The 13,986-nt window shown below is 30.1% G+C and overlaps 1 long non-coding RNA gene across 1 annotated transcript; it reads left to right on the plus strand.

Annotated features, from left to right (window-relative positions):
* The first annotated feature begins 3,560 nt into the window (after positions 1 to 3,560).
* Positions 3,561 to 4,195, plus strand: LOC136973343 (uncharacterized). The gene is made up of 3 exons (XR_010880475.1): positions 3,561 to 3,630; positions 3,707 to 3,796; positions 3,962 to 4,195. It is a non-coding gene; the product is annotated as an uncharacterized lncRNA (long non-coding RNA).
* The last annotated feature ends 9,791 nt before the right edge of the window (positions 4,196 to 13,986 follow it).

A 13,986-nucleotide genomic window follows, 5' to 3' on the forward strand; every position in this document is an offset into this window, starting at 1 on the left:
TGAATCACATCTAAAGTTAAAGTATAAAGTTCCTGACCTTTTAAATCATTGATAAAAAAATATGCAACAGGAATTCGAAAATTTTTTGATAATCCTGAAAACACAAAACACAGGAGACTATTTGCTGTGACATGTTCAAGTCCAAGTTGTTTTTCCAGGCCATTCATTTTTACTGTTCCCACTACTTCGTCTGCTTGCTTGTTATACTGTTGATTAGGTTTAATGGTCATTTCATCCAAAATAAGTGAACCTAATTTTTCCACTTGTGACAACTTTTTTGCCTCCTGAGTTAATCGTTGCTTAATTAGGGAACCCACACTAACCCCAGAAACAGAGCCTATATATCTTTTCAATGTTGATTTTGATGGTAATGATAAAAGTGGAGTTTTCCTAGCAAATGTATATGCCCTAGAAGACTTTTTGCTCCATAAGACACAGTATTTTACTGTGTTGTCACTCCAACGAGGCTTTTGTTTATTGTAAACAACCAGCTGTTCAAGTATGAAATCTGCTTTGCAGTTACCTAAAAGTACAATATAATTTTATTAGTCACTAACACAAATCTGCCAAAAAAGTTAAACAATCAATAGCAGATTACATAAAACCAATTTTGTGTTATAATGTACTATATTGATATAATAGGATATTAGGAATATTAATATGTTATCACATGAATTATTGTAACATACCTTGGGCACTGTCATTCTCTAAGCTTTCTATATGATATTTTTCAAGCTTTCCAGCTAACAATTTATTTTCTGCTTTCAATCTACGTTGTTCTTCATACAGGCGCTTGATAGTGTAATCTTGTCTCCTGCATTTCTGCTCCAAAGTTTTCAGTCTTCTCTTGTCAGAATTCAGTTTTAACATTGTATAACTTGTCCCTACAGAAACTTCTATACCAGATGCAGAACTAGATGGCCTTATGTCACAGTCTGAAAGTTCACATCTGGCTGTGGAACTAGAGAACCTGCTTTCATAGTCTAAAAAAACAGCTCCGTCCACAGGACTCATTAATGGAACTTGATCATGTACTCGTTGCTCAGATTGAACATGCTTTCGTTTGGTACCAGTACAAACTCCTTTCTTGGGACTAACCTTTTTTACTTCTCTTCTGGCTTCTTTACAAACAATCTGCTTATAGGATGGGTATTCGGGAAAAACGCTTGGGACGGCATTTCGAATCAATATTCTCTTTTTCAATCCTGGTTTATAATCTGATTCTAGAAAGTGCTTACTGCAGACAACTGACCAGTCACTTGGCTTCCAAAGTTTGGAACTGTTTTCATCTGTAAATTTTAAAAAGAGTTAGCTTATACAGTAAATCTATTAGTTATACCATCTATAAATAATTTGTATGCATAAATAGATAAATTGTACAAAAATTTAAAATGCAATTGCAATATAGCCTAATCTCATTGAAGTTAGGGGTTGTGCAAAAACCGTACTTGTCCTCATTAAGGGGGAGTATATGTATTTAATTTTATTTGTATTTTAAAAAGCTGAAATTAAATGCTTTTCAAATACATCCATGTAGTTTTCAGCAATGTCTTTCTACCGTTTTTGAAATATCCGAGAAATTTGATAAAAGGAAGTAATATATAAATTTTCGAGGGTTGAAATTTTCCATGTGCTTTTTTAGGGAGGTTTTATAAAAGCCACAAAAGATCATAATGGGAAGGGGAAGTAAGATTTGGGAAATATGGGGACACGTGGTTTTTGCACGAACCCTTACAGCATATAATAAAATAATTGCAAACGTGTAGCATCAATGGCAAGTAGCATAGATGTTATAAAATTATTCGTTTTTCCTACATTATTTAATTATGGAGTATTAAATAAATCTTACCTTTTCTACTGACAGCTTTTATCCATTTTAAACGTAAACTCTCATCCGCTGGATATTCGTGAAAACTTGTTCCATCTTTTTTTGATTTATTTGTTGTACAAAATGGCACAGAGCAATGAACCATTTTAAATCAAACTTTATAAAAATTTATCAATATCTTGATGTAAAATATTTTCAAAATTTTAATTTTTTAAATATATTATAACCACGTCTTTACAACAGAATTAGCATTGATCACTTGATCGAATAGTCCGGTCATCAGCGCTCCTAGTGAGGACTATGTGCAAACCGCCTCAGGAATCGACACACGTGTTCAGAGCAAATGACTAGGCTGTTTCTTATTGTAGGCTGTGCCAACACACACACATATTCACGGAATATTTTTGTCATTTTTTTTTTTTTTTTTACTTTTTTGAGTTCAGAGGTTTCAAAATGTGGAGTTTTGCAAACAACTCGGAGGGTCAAATTTGACACAATTTCATTATTTTCTCATGTTGGGTATATATAACAGACGGGAAAGTAAAAGCGAAAATTTCACTCTCAACAGTTAACTTGAACTCCTCTGAACTGTGTTTGCTCTTAACGTAGATATCTCCAGAATTGAATTATTGTGGTGATATTCTCCTAATAACAAGTCTTAAAACTTATAAATTCGAAAATAAAAACAATCAATTTTTTTCATGTTTTTTTCATGTTGCAACAATGTTATAGACCAGGGATAGCGAACCTTTTTGAGTTCGCGTGCCATATTGTAAGCATACTTAGCTTTAAAGATGTTAATGCGTGCCAATGTCATAGACTTCGAATAATGATATTTAAAGAAATTAAATGAATACGCTTTAATTCGAATAAATGTAAAAAATCTGATTGAAAAAAAAAATGATCAGGTGATAAACAGAAAGGATGATTGAAAAAGACAGAAATCGTATGATACATTACGTGCCAGATGATTTCTCTGACGTGCCACTTTGGGCACGCGTGCGATAGGTTCACCATCCCTGTTATAGACTAAATAAACTTTTCCTATACGCATTTTGCTGCAGTATACTTATTATTTCAGAATTAATACGATTCAAGAACGAAGTTAAAAGTTACAATTTTATAACGCTTTTCAATTTATTTTTTTTCTTTAATTTTCTTCGTATCGTTACAAGTGTAAATCGGAATAGCGTTTATACTTAGACTATAACATGTATATTTAAAGCGAGGAAAAACTTTTATATTTTATTTTTCTTGTCCATCACACACACGCACTCATTAACTGTATGAGGAAACATGTCTCCTATAAGTTTTCGGCTGTAGGCATACTTTTTGTCATATGTACCATAATACGCTACTAAATGCAAAGGGAGCTCTGAAGCTCATTGAAATAGACTGAAAATACCGTAGGCCTATATCAATTAAACAGAAATGCTTGAGATGGTGATTTAAATTATATTTGAATAAGATATTTAAACTTCGTTATTCCTTTGTAATAAAGCATTAAACTTGTTAGCATATTTGTTTTTACTCCAAACACACGTTAAAATAATTTAAAAAACAAACAAATGATATGATATATAAATTGGTAAAACACTTGATTTATTGGGTAATTGTGCTTTTGATTTGCGTATAGAATCAAATTTTTGCATCTATTGCTATATTATTTAGAAGTTTATACAAGAATTATAGAATTGTTTTTTTATATATAATATTAATTTTAACGTTTTAAGCTGTATGGAAAATTCATCGAAATCCATAAACTGTGTTCTGCTGATCTACCGTTAGAAACTAAAATGAAGGTAATACAAAGAAACTAAAATTGTCTCGATTGGTTTGTAAATTTAACATTAAAAACAAATTAATTTCTTTAAAAAGATACTGAATTTCATGAAAAGATATGGCAAGACTCCATTTGGAATAAACATCGGCGGATTCTTTTATGTTAAAAAGGACTTCTTCATTCGAGTAAGTTCATTCAACATATTCTCTTACCGTAGACATTATTAAACTTGTACACATATCACTTATAACTGCATGTACACAAATCATTTTATATTCGTAAAAATTGCATTAAATATAGAAATCTCTTTAGGTGTGGCTATATAATAATTTTAAAATATTGTTTGACAGTTGCTGAATGCCATATATTCATTGATGTCTGTCTTGGTGGAACTTTTAACAGCAAAAAAACCAACTTGTGAAATTAAGATAGAAAATATGTTATAAAAACTGTATAGTATTAGAACGAGTGTAACAATCCTTTGAACTCAGTGATCTATTTTATTGATAGATACAAAAAATTGTTCTCCATTTACTATAGTTTAGAACAGTTAATAATGAATTAGATAATAGACCAAGAAAAATAATTAGACAACTAGACAAAAAAAAAAATTCGTAAGAAATTGAAATTGAACGAATGAACGAATTGAACGAAATTGAACGAATTATTTGGCTGAACAGAGAGATAGATATACTAAAACCAAACGCAAATCGCTAGCATTTAAAGTATCTAAATTGAAATTTTTAGGCAGAATTGTTGTTTGGTAGAAAGTGTTATGTAAAATTAACATAGCTTCAAAATTACTAAAAAGCTGAAATACAGTCTTATGAGAATGCTTCAGAATTTTAAAAAGCATTAGTTCATTTTTAACGAATGTCGTCTCAATGAATTGAAACAAATGCTCTGTTGTGCCAAAGAAATAGCTATTGCCATGGAAATATTTTCAGGTTTCGAGCTCAAGCCTCGGATCGGAATTGAGCAAAAATCAAACAATTTTATTACGATGAAGAAGATATAACAATTCTTTACACCTCCAAAAACTTTGAAGTAAGCTTTTCAAATATTTAGTGAATATTTGTATAAATTCCAAAAAATAAAAATTTTTTCAATTAGAAAATCTCAATAAATTGAGATTTTATATGATATTCAACTGTTAGCCAGTTAGTCGATAAAGATCTTGCTGTTATTTTTTTAAAATATTGTCAAGACTTTAGAAAGGAATTGACGGTCGATAAAAATTGTGATTTATAGAGCCATTCAATGTAATCAATCAACTTTTAATTGTTAGAAACATTTTAAAAAATGTCACCGCTAAAAATTTTAAATTACATTGACGAAAATAAATTTATTAATAATTTTTCAAATATTTTTATATTATTGAGAATTCTTTTAATCCTTCCCGTGTCTGTTGCTAGTAAAGAACGATTTTTCTCAAAATTAAAATAGAGTAAAATTATTTACATTCAACAATGGCGCAGGAAAAGTTCACATAACTAGCTGTATTATCCGCTGAACAAGAAATTTCGACGATATTTGAAGTCGATTAAATAATATTTCGCTTTTTAAAATTGCATTTATTACGTATTTGTCTTTATGTGAGGAAACTTTTCGTTTTCTGTCTGTAATAAATAATCTCGCATAAAATTTTACAAAAAACTTTATTTCATTTCTACTGCCACATTCTATTAAAAGTATTATTAGGTATTCATTGACCTTACATCATCAGCAACTGCAAAAAAAAGCGGCATAAACTTGGCTCGTCTTAGGCGGCAATTTTTGGAGCAGTTCATTAGCATACAATCACATTTTTTTGTAATTAATGTATAGCTACAGAGTAATCATCATTTATAAAAATATTTGTACTTTTTTAAATTATTAGTATTTTCATAATGTTTCATACTTAGGATTCATATGGTGGCATACAACCAGTCATTTTGTGTGGAAGTATTCCATCTTTATAAACCTTCTTAAAATATTAAGAAATATTTACTTCAGTAACTTTTAATCATTAATATCTTTAAATAAATTTTGTACGAAAACTAGACAATCTTCATCATTTCCATTATGCGGAAGACCAGACATCACGATATTATTATGTTTTTTCTTTATCTTCGAAGTTTAACACTCTCTCAAATAACTTTAAGCAACGTTTTTTATCTTCAGAGGAATTATTATTTTTTGAACTAATGTAACCATCTATTTTTATTATCTTCAAGTACCGAGAGTCGAAAATCCAACTTTACAATATTCAGTCGTCCTAAGAGGGTTTTTAACTTATTATCAAAAGAAATTTGTAGTTTAAGCAAATTTATTTTCCAAGTTTAATATATGAAGGAATCAATTGTTCTGCCGGGTCACTCGAAACTCCCTCGTCTTTATTCTCAGACCGCGTTGTTACATTTGTAGTAGACGACTCTTGAAAAACTAAAGAAAAAGATTTTCTTTTGTAAAAAAATGTATTTGTCATAAATTTCAGAAATAAATGAAATTCAAAGTTACAACTGTTAATTTTTTCATTAGCAGCAGCCACAGACAAACAGCGCCCCAGATAGAGCAAATTAAGATGTTATTACTACCAGAATCGATAGATATACTGGTCTCTGAGATATGTTCTAAAGTAGAGTTAATGGGTTAGGTTGTCCATTGCTGGCGCTAGAGTCTCTTTGCGGCGAGGAAAAGTTGGTTTATCCATTTGGTTAGTAGGTAGATTTACCGTTTTCAAGAATCTTGTTTTCGGTTTTTTATGCGAGAAAAAGAAACAAGAGAATGTCGAATAAGTGGTTTTTGACGGGTATGGCTCCTGCAAATCTGGTAAGATGTAACATACTTTTACACAGGGCCGGATTTGACAAGCAGAGGCCCGTAGGCACAAATACGGTGGGGGCCCCTTTAAAAGTAAACAAATTTGATGATTTAGAAAATTTACACAAAATACTGTACTTTCAACTACACTTCAACTAGGAAGTTGTAAATTTCATTTAAAAATTAGGTTATTGTAAACATACATATATTTTATTGTGTAAAACTAATTATTAAAATTTAATTGAAAAATACCTATATAAAATTTTTTCCCGAAATTTTCCGATGTTTCATAGGTATTTTTACGGGTTTGGTTTTCTCTGCCTGTGGCCCTCATGATTAGGCCACAGTCGGCTGTCGTAATAATAAAAAAAAATTATGTTTAAACAACACTTTTGTGGGGGCCCCTATTTTGTGTGGGCCCTGGGCTCCGGCCCCAAATGCCCTTATGTAAATCCGGCCCTGGTGAACATGTTGCATTTTCTGAAGTAACAGTTTTAGTGGAAGTATTACTAAAGATTATTAATAAATTACTAATAAATGTTTTATATTATATTTGATATTGTTAGATAAGAACAAAAATCCATTATACAAACTCCGTTAATATTAAACACTTGCACTATATTAAACATATGCATCATTAAAATGGTTTTAATTAAGCTTGTTTAAACTACAATATTAAAGCATGGTTCTCGCATTAATACAAGTCTATAGGCTGTTTGTGGTGAAGTTTTAGTATTCTGAGATTGTATAACAACATTATGTTACTCATTAAACAGAATAAATCTGTTGTTATATGTTTTTTGTGAACTGAAAAAACACTTTAACATTTAAAATGAAAAATACTAATTAAAAATAAAACTTTCAGTCATTAAAATTAATATTTCATAATAATTGAGAGTAATGTAACAGTCAAATTGCATATTCTAATGAATAATTGTTGCTAAATAATCATTTTATTATAAAATAAAAAATAAATATAGTTAAAGTAGGTATTTCATTTTTGTCTGCTGTTTAATAAATTTTTATAAATATATTTATTTAATTCTCTATAAAACATAATTAAGTTTATAGGCATAAAAAATTCCTAAATAAAAAAGTAATTATCTCTTGCAAATACTTTTAAAGGTTTACATATTATGTCAACTTTGTCAGAATGGTTTTCTTTTCTCTTCATGCAAATTTAATTTATAAAAATGTTTAATCTCAGCTCCTGTTTGCAGTTTGTGTAATGTCAAATTGCATGTGAATATAGATATTAAATATATTTTTATTTTAAGAAATATCTCAAAATTTAATCTCTAATTTTGCACTTAAAGATTAAATAAATTTATTCTCGCACTTTATTACACGAACCATTGACATAGCTTTTTATTTTGAAACCGATTTACTTATAGCCTTTAATTACATATACCTTTGGCTATCAATTTTTACAATTCAGTGCTGAACATCAAACAATTCTCAATATATATATATATCAAGAAATCCAACAAACTGAGATCGAAAAAACAAACAATCAGCTTCGATCTAGAAACGCCGTACACACCAAAAAAGCCCCAACATGACGACTACCGCGTTGCATAACGGTATCGTGTTTATAGACGTTGCTTGAGTACCGAGAGCTGAGAATTTAACTTTACAATAAAACTATCCATTTTCCCAACGCATAACTATATATTCGCTAGTCGTTCTTCTAAAACTTATCACTTAAAGATATTTCTAATTTAAACAAAAAAAAAGAATTGAATACAATCATCAACGTCAGTTTCAATTTCAGTTTTAATACTCGAAAAAATCAATTGTTCTGCGGGTCACTAGAAATTCCTTCTCTTCATTCTGAGACCGCGTTTTATATTTCTGACAGAAAAATCTTGATTTTATCAGAACAAAGCAATAAATAAGTAAAAATAATAAAATTAGCTTTTGATATTTCAGATGTTTTCATAACTCTACACTAAACGTCCTTTTTCGAATGCAATATTTCATTTTTCTGTATTAAGTCTGCTTACATTCAAGCTTTCAGTTCAGTGTCTGAGTCAGCCTGTGAGACGAAATTACGTTATTGTATTAAGTCTTCAATTTTAATTTTACAAGATGGCTTCTTTGCAATTAAAAGTTTACTCAGGACAGACAGCGCTGAATATGTGGCACTCAGAATCTGTAAAATAAAAATTAAAAATTATTGTCTATATACTGTATAAAGAAATTTCTGTATTTAATGATTTTTAAAAACAACTTATAAATAGATTCGCATAAATGTAGTAACGATGTGTGTACATGTCTAGATAAAGAGTTAGAGAATAAACTGAAAGAACTTACTCGGATGAAAAAATTCTTTTTAACGTAAAAGAATCCGCCGACGTCTATTCCAAATGGAGTTTTACCATATCTTTTCATGAAATTCAGCATCTTTTTTAAAAAAATAAAACGGCTTTTTAATATATTAAATTAAGAGGCCAATCGAAAAAATTTGAATTTATTTGCATTACCTTCATTTTGGTTTCTAACGGTAAATCAGCAGAACACAATTTATTGATTTCGATGAATTTTCCGTAAAGCTAGAAAAATTTATATTATTAATAATATAAATTAAATATTTATAATAATTATTATATATTAATCATCTTTATATTTCTGCTGTATAAAAAGTTTGATAAAATAAAAAATTGTTTTAATAAATAATGATTTCTTGCTCAGTAGACTACTAAAAATTATTTTTTTCTTAGTTGATGTTTTTTTCTATCAAGAACAACAGCCATAAAAAATTGCTTAAATATATTCAATATGAATAATTCAATTTAATTCAGTCTATATTTTATAATTATTATTGCTTTTGTAAATTCATATGTTGATACAAATAATGCTACTTCCTGCAAATACTGTTTTTGAAGTGAATATGCTAAATTTTCTGAATTAACAGTTTCAGTGAAAGTAAAAAAATTCAGTTTTGATTAGGCTACTAATAGAGAGTTTACATTCAATAATGAATTAGCGAATTAACCGTTTAAACGGTTAATTCACTAATTCATTATTAATATAGCCTGAAATGAATGCAGCAGCCCTAAAATAAAGAAATGCAGATTTCTATGAAGAAGAAGATATTTGAATTAAACATTACACAAACAATTGATTTCTGTTTGTATCGCAGTCACGTGTCAAAACCGCATCTGTAACCTTCAATAGTAAAATAGGAAATGTACAATAATTTTAATTAAATAAGTTTAAATAAATTTTAAAATTTAATTAAAATAAAGTTTGTATTTTTTTCGATTAAATTAGGATTTATTTAGGTTTTATAATATTGTTAATGATGAATACGACAAGTACTAATGATTAGTCTGTAAAAGAGCTAAATAGAAGTTTAAATTAAAGGGTAATTTATAAAATTTGCGCTTTTTGCACATTAAATTAGTCTGTCAAAACTACACTTCCGTGGCCATACCAGGCACATATTTAACAGTCACTCATAACGTTTTTTCACCGTTCGTTATTATGCACGAAAAGATGGCCTAATTGAAGTTGGCCATCTTTCCGTGCATATTAACGAACGGTCTTTACAGTTTGCGATTGGCGAGACAAACTGATCACAAGTATTGTCAAGTAGGCCAGAAGTATTTCGTGCATTTAATACGCTCGAAAACATGGTACACTTCTACAGTTACGAGTAACGATGGCCGAGCGGTTAACTTTGCAACCTGTTGTTACATGGGCCCGGGATTGAAACTGAACTGGTTGAAAAAGCCGAAGGAATTTTTCGGGTGGTGGTTCATCGGGATATGTCGGACCCCGTACAGCGTCATCCGGCTATTTCATTGTGGACTTGGTTAAACACATGACGGGTTTTTAAGTTAAAAGAGGCCTTTGAGTGCGTACAAGGCGATAAAAGTTTAACAAAAAGTTATGAATAATTATCAAATATGTTCGCGTAAGCCCGGTACGGCGACAGGGATGTAGCTAGGCAGACTATTTTAACGTGTAAAAAGTTAATAAATTAAACTTTCCTTTATACTTTTTTTTAATTTATTATTATTATTTGTTGTATTCATCGTTAGCAATATTTTAAGATCGAAACAAATCCGAATTTAATCGAACAAAATACAAAGTTTATTTCAATTAAAACTTTAAACGGTTCATTTACAAATTCATTATTAATATGGCTTAAAATAAAATCAGCAGCTCTAAAATAAACAAATGCAGATTTCCGTAAAAGAGAAAAGATATTTGAACAGGATATTACGTAAACAATTGATTTTTGTTATATTGCAGTCACGTGTCAAAACCGCATCTGTGGCCTTCAATAGTATAATAGGAAATGTACAATATCGATATCTTAAAAGCATCAGATTTTATTTTACCTTTATCCAAGGTTCCACAAATTTGCAGTTGACTCAATTCTCTTGTGCCAAGCGAAATAAAAAATAAACGATAATTAGAATACTCACTTAGATCATAATATTTAAATTTTAGAAAGAAATTAACAGGATTTTAAGGCATTGGCTTAATACGTTTACTATGCAATTTTAGTTGGGTGACTGCAATACAACACAAATCAAGTGTTTGCGTAATATCGTATTCTGAAAGTTTTCTCTTTAAAAAAAACCTGCATTTAGTTTATGTAAAGAAATACAGTCAAACCTGTTTTTATGCGCTCTTTTTATGTGCGATTTTTATTTGTGCGATTTTTTTAATGCGAATTTTTAATTTGTGCGGTATAGTTGGCGACTAGTCTCGTGCGATTCGTCATGTCTTACGTTGACTTATTATGGCTAAATAAACTTATTATAGCATAAATGCACTTATTATAGTAATATTATTGCATGAATATGCGAAAAATGAAATAATTTACTTTTTAAGTCAACAAAACACCACCTGGACAAAAATATGTAAAACAGACGATAGACCAGACGATGCAGTCAAGTGCTGACATCTGTTGTCAATAAATTCTATTTCGTACGGTTTAGAGTTATTTTCTATGTGAGACTTTTTTTATGCGGTCCCTGTTGACCGCATAAAAAAAATATTTTTTAATTGTGTTGCGAAAACTATTATTTACAGCCATTCGTGAAGTTTCGTAAGATTTTTTTTATGCGTTTTTTTTAATGTGGTCCCTATCCCCTGCATAAAAACAGGTTTAACTGTATGTTGCATTAGAAACGCAGAACTAAAGATCTAAAATTTTTAGTATTTACATTCCTCTTTTCGATAGCTAAAAATAAAACATGTATCCAAGTACCCAAAAAAACAGTTTGTGCTTCGTTTGCTTTCTACGACCAGTTCTCTGGTCGTTAGAAATATTTGAAATTAAAATGATGTATTGCGATTGTAGCAAGCCTACCAAAAAATGGAAATATCTGTCGAAATTATATCATTTGTACCAAACTGCTATAGAGATATTTATGTGGACGAACTTCGTACTTGCTACCCAAGAAATAACGGACAATTTGGTGTGTGTCGGATGGATTCGAATGTTCCCTAACAATCAAATACTTATAAAATTTATTTTAGTAACAATTGGTATTTTTACACTAGTTTAATTCAGTTTGTTTAAAAGGAAGAGACTTTATTTACCTAGAAATAACAGTAGATATGAAAGAGAAGAAGAAGAAATGACACATATTATTCAGATATTTTTTATCTGTGGCCTCACAGTATTATTTTTTTTCAATAATTTCAGTCATTACTGTAATTGATTTGTTTCTTTATCCCACTTTGAAGGAAATAACTGACTCAGAGTTTGAGCTGGCATTCTGTAACCTGAATATCACATTAATGTGCATTTATGTAATTGGACAATTAGATTGCTGTACACTTGTTATAGGTGCAAGTGCAGCCATGCTCTCAAAAAGATTCATTTATTTATCTAATGTAGTCGATAAATTGAGAAAAGATGAAATTTTTCTAGAGACTAAAGTCGAAACCTTGATCGAAACTCATTGGGATTTATGGACCTATCTACAAGAAGTGAACCTAGTTTGTGAAGTGTATCTTCTAGCCGTATATTGTTTCGGAATATATGAGACAAGTTTTATCTTATGCGCGGTGTTTTTCTTTGATCTTAATGATGTAATGCGTCTTGTATTTTCTATATTTTTGATAATTTTCGTAGTTTCATTTATAATGACAACTTTTCAACTTTCATGGTTCTCATCTTTGGTAAGTTAAACTTAAACCAGTGGCGTGCCGTCATTGGAAGCGGTGGAAGCGCCGCTTCCACCTTCCAATGACCTTCCCTTGTAGTTTCTAAAATATAAATTTTCATATTTTAACGTACTTTGAATTAATTAAAATTAATATTTTATTATAACTGCATTATGTATCTTATTACAAATTTCTATACTACATGTGAAAAAAACGATAAGATTGCTATTGTATATTCGAATATCAGTGGCGGAATGGAAGCGCTTACGAGACCACTTCCACGACGAGAATAACTGAATGGTGTAAAGCAGCCGGAGGGCATTGGCGCATGCGCTTTACAGAGCACCAACCTCAGCCGGTTTAATTGGTGGAAGCTACACACGTGTAACGCTTCCAACGATTCTATCCCTTAGCCACTGGCAGGGAGCTATCTGACTAAGTGAATTGTTTAAGATTTAAAAAGTAAAGAGTATTCAATGTTATTTTTATGTACGTTTTTTTTCGCCAAGTTATATTTAATAATAATTTTCTTTTAATTATACTGTAATTATATTGACAGATTTTCAGACAAAATCTTTAGAATTTTTATCACTTTTAGATGTTAATAATTTTAATATTATGAAAAGAATTTTTCCAAGCGTGTTTTAATTCTATAAATTAAGTAAATTTTATGGGAAATTTTTTGATTTATCTAAATTACGCAGTGAATCGCAATATTTACATTCGTGTCCGGACTATATTGACAAGTAATTCTTAAACATAAAACATATTATAATTAATGTCGATCCGACAAAGACGTACTAAAAGAATTATATGATTTAATATCATTAATTTTTATGGTACCATCTACCAGTGCGTCTGTTGAGCGCATTTTTTCGACCACGAAGCGAATTCATACATTGGCCAGGAACACTCGGTCGGAGGAAAAATTGTCGTCGCTAGCATTACTTTCGATAGAAAAAGCTTTTAAATACGCTGATGGAGTCGACGACCAGCGACTTTTATGATAAAGTAATTAACGACTTTTCGGAAAAAATCGCCGAATAGAGAGTTAGTTTATAAAAAATTTAAAAAACAAGTTTTTCTATTATTGTTTGTATCGTATCAATTTGTATTATGTATGTATTATTTATATTTTAGAACTAAAATACATAAATTGTTTATTTTTGTCATTTCCAGTATTTGTTTAAAACTTTTATAGAAATGTGAGGTTCCGGACAGGCCCGAACCGTCTCGAAAGACGCGAAAAAACGGTTAATTTAGAGAAAAATGTATTAGTTTAAAAAAACATAGGTAAAAGTCGTTAGTAGCCGGACACCAATTGTTTATATCAAACTGCCAAGCAAAAACCATAAATCACGGTAGGACGTTGTCCTATGATCGGTGGAAGATCGAATTCGTCTTCGATTTTGACTTTTCTCGCGCTCCAGGTAAGAGT

Source organism: Centruroides vittatus, unplaced genomic scaffold (assembly GCF_030686945.1).
Source record: "Centruroides vittatus isolate TY-2023 unplaced genomic scaffold, ASM3068694v2 contig_3146, whole genome shotgun sequence".
NCBI lineage: Eukaryota > Metazoa > Arthropoda > Arachnida > Scorpiones > Buthidae > Centruroides > Centruroides vittatus.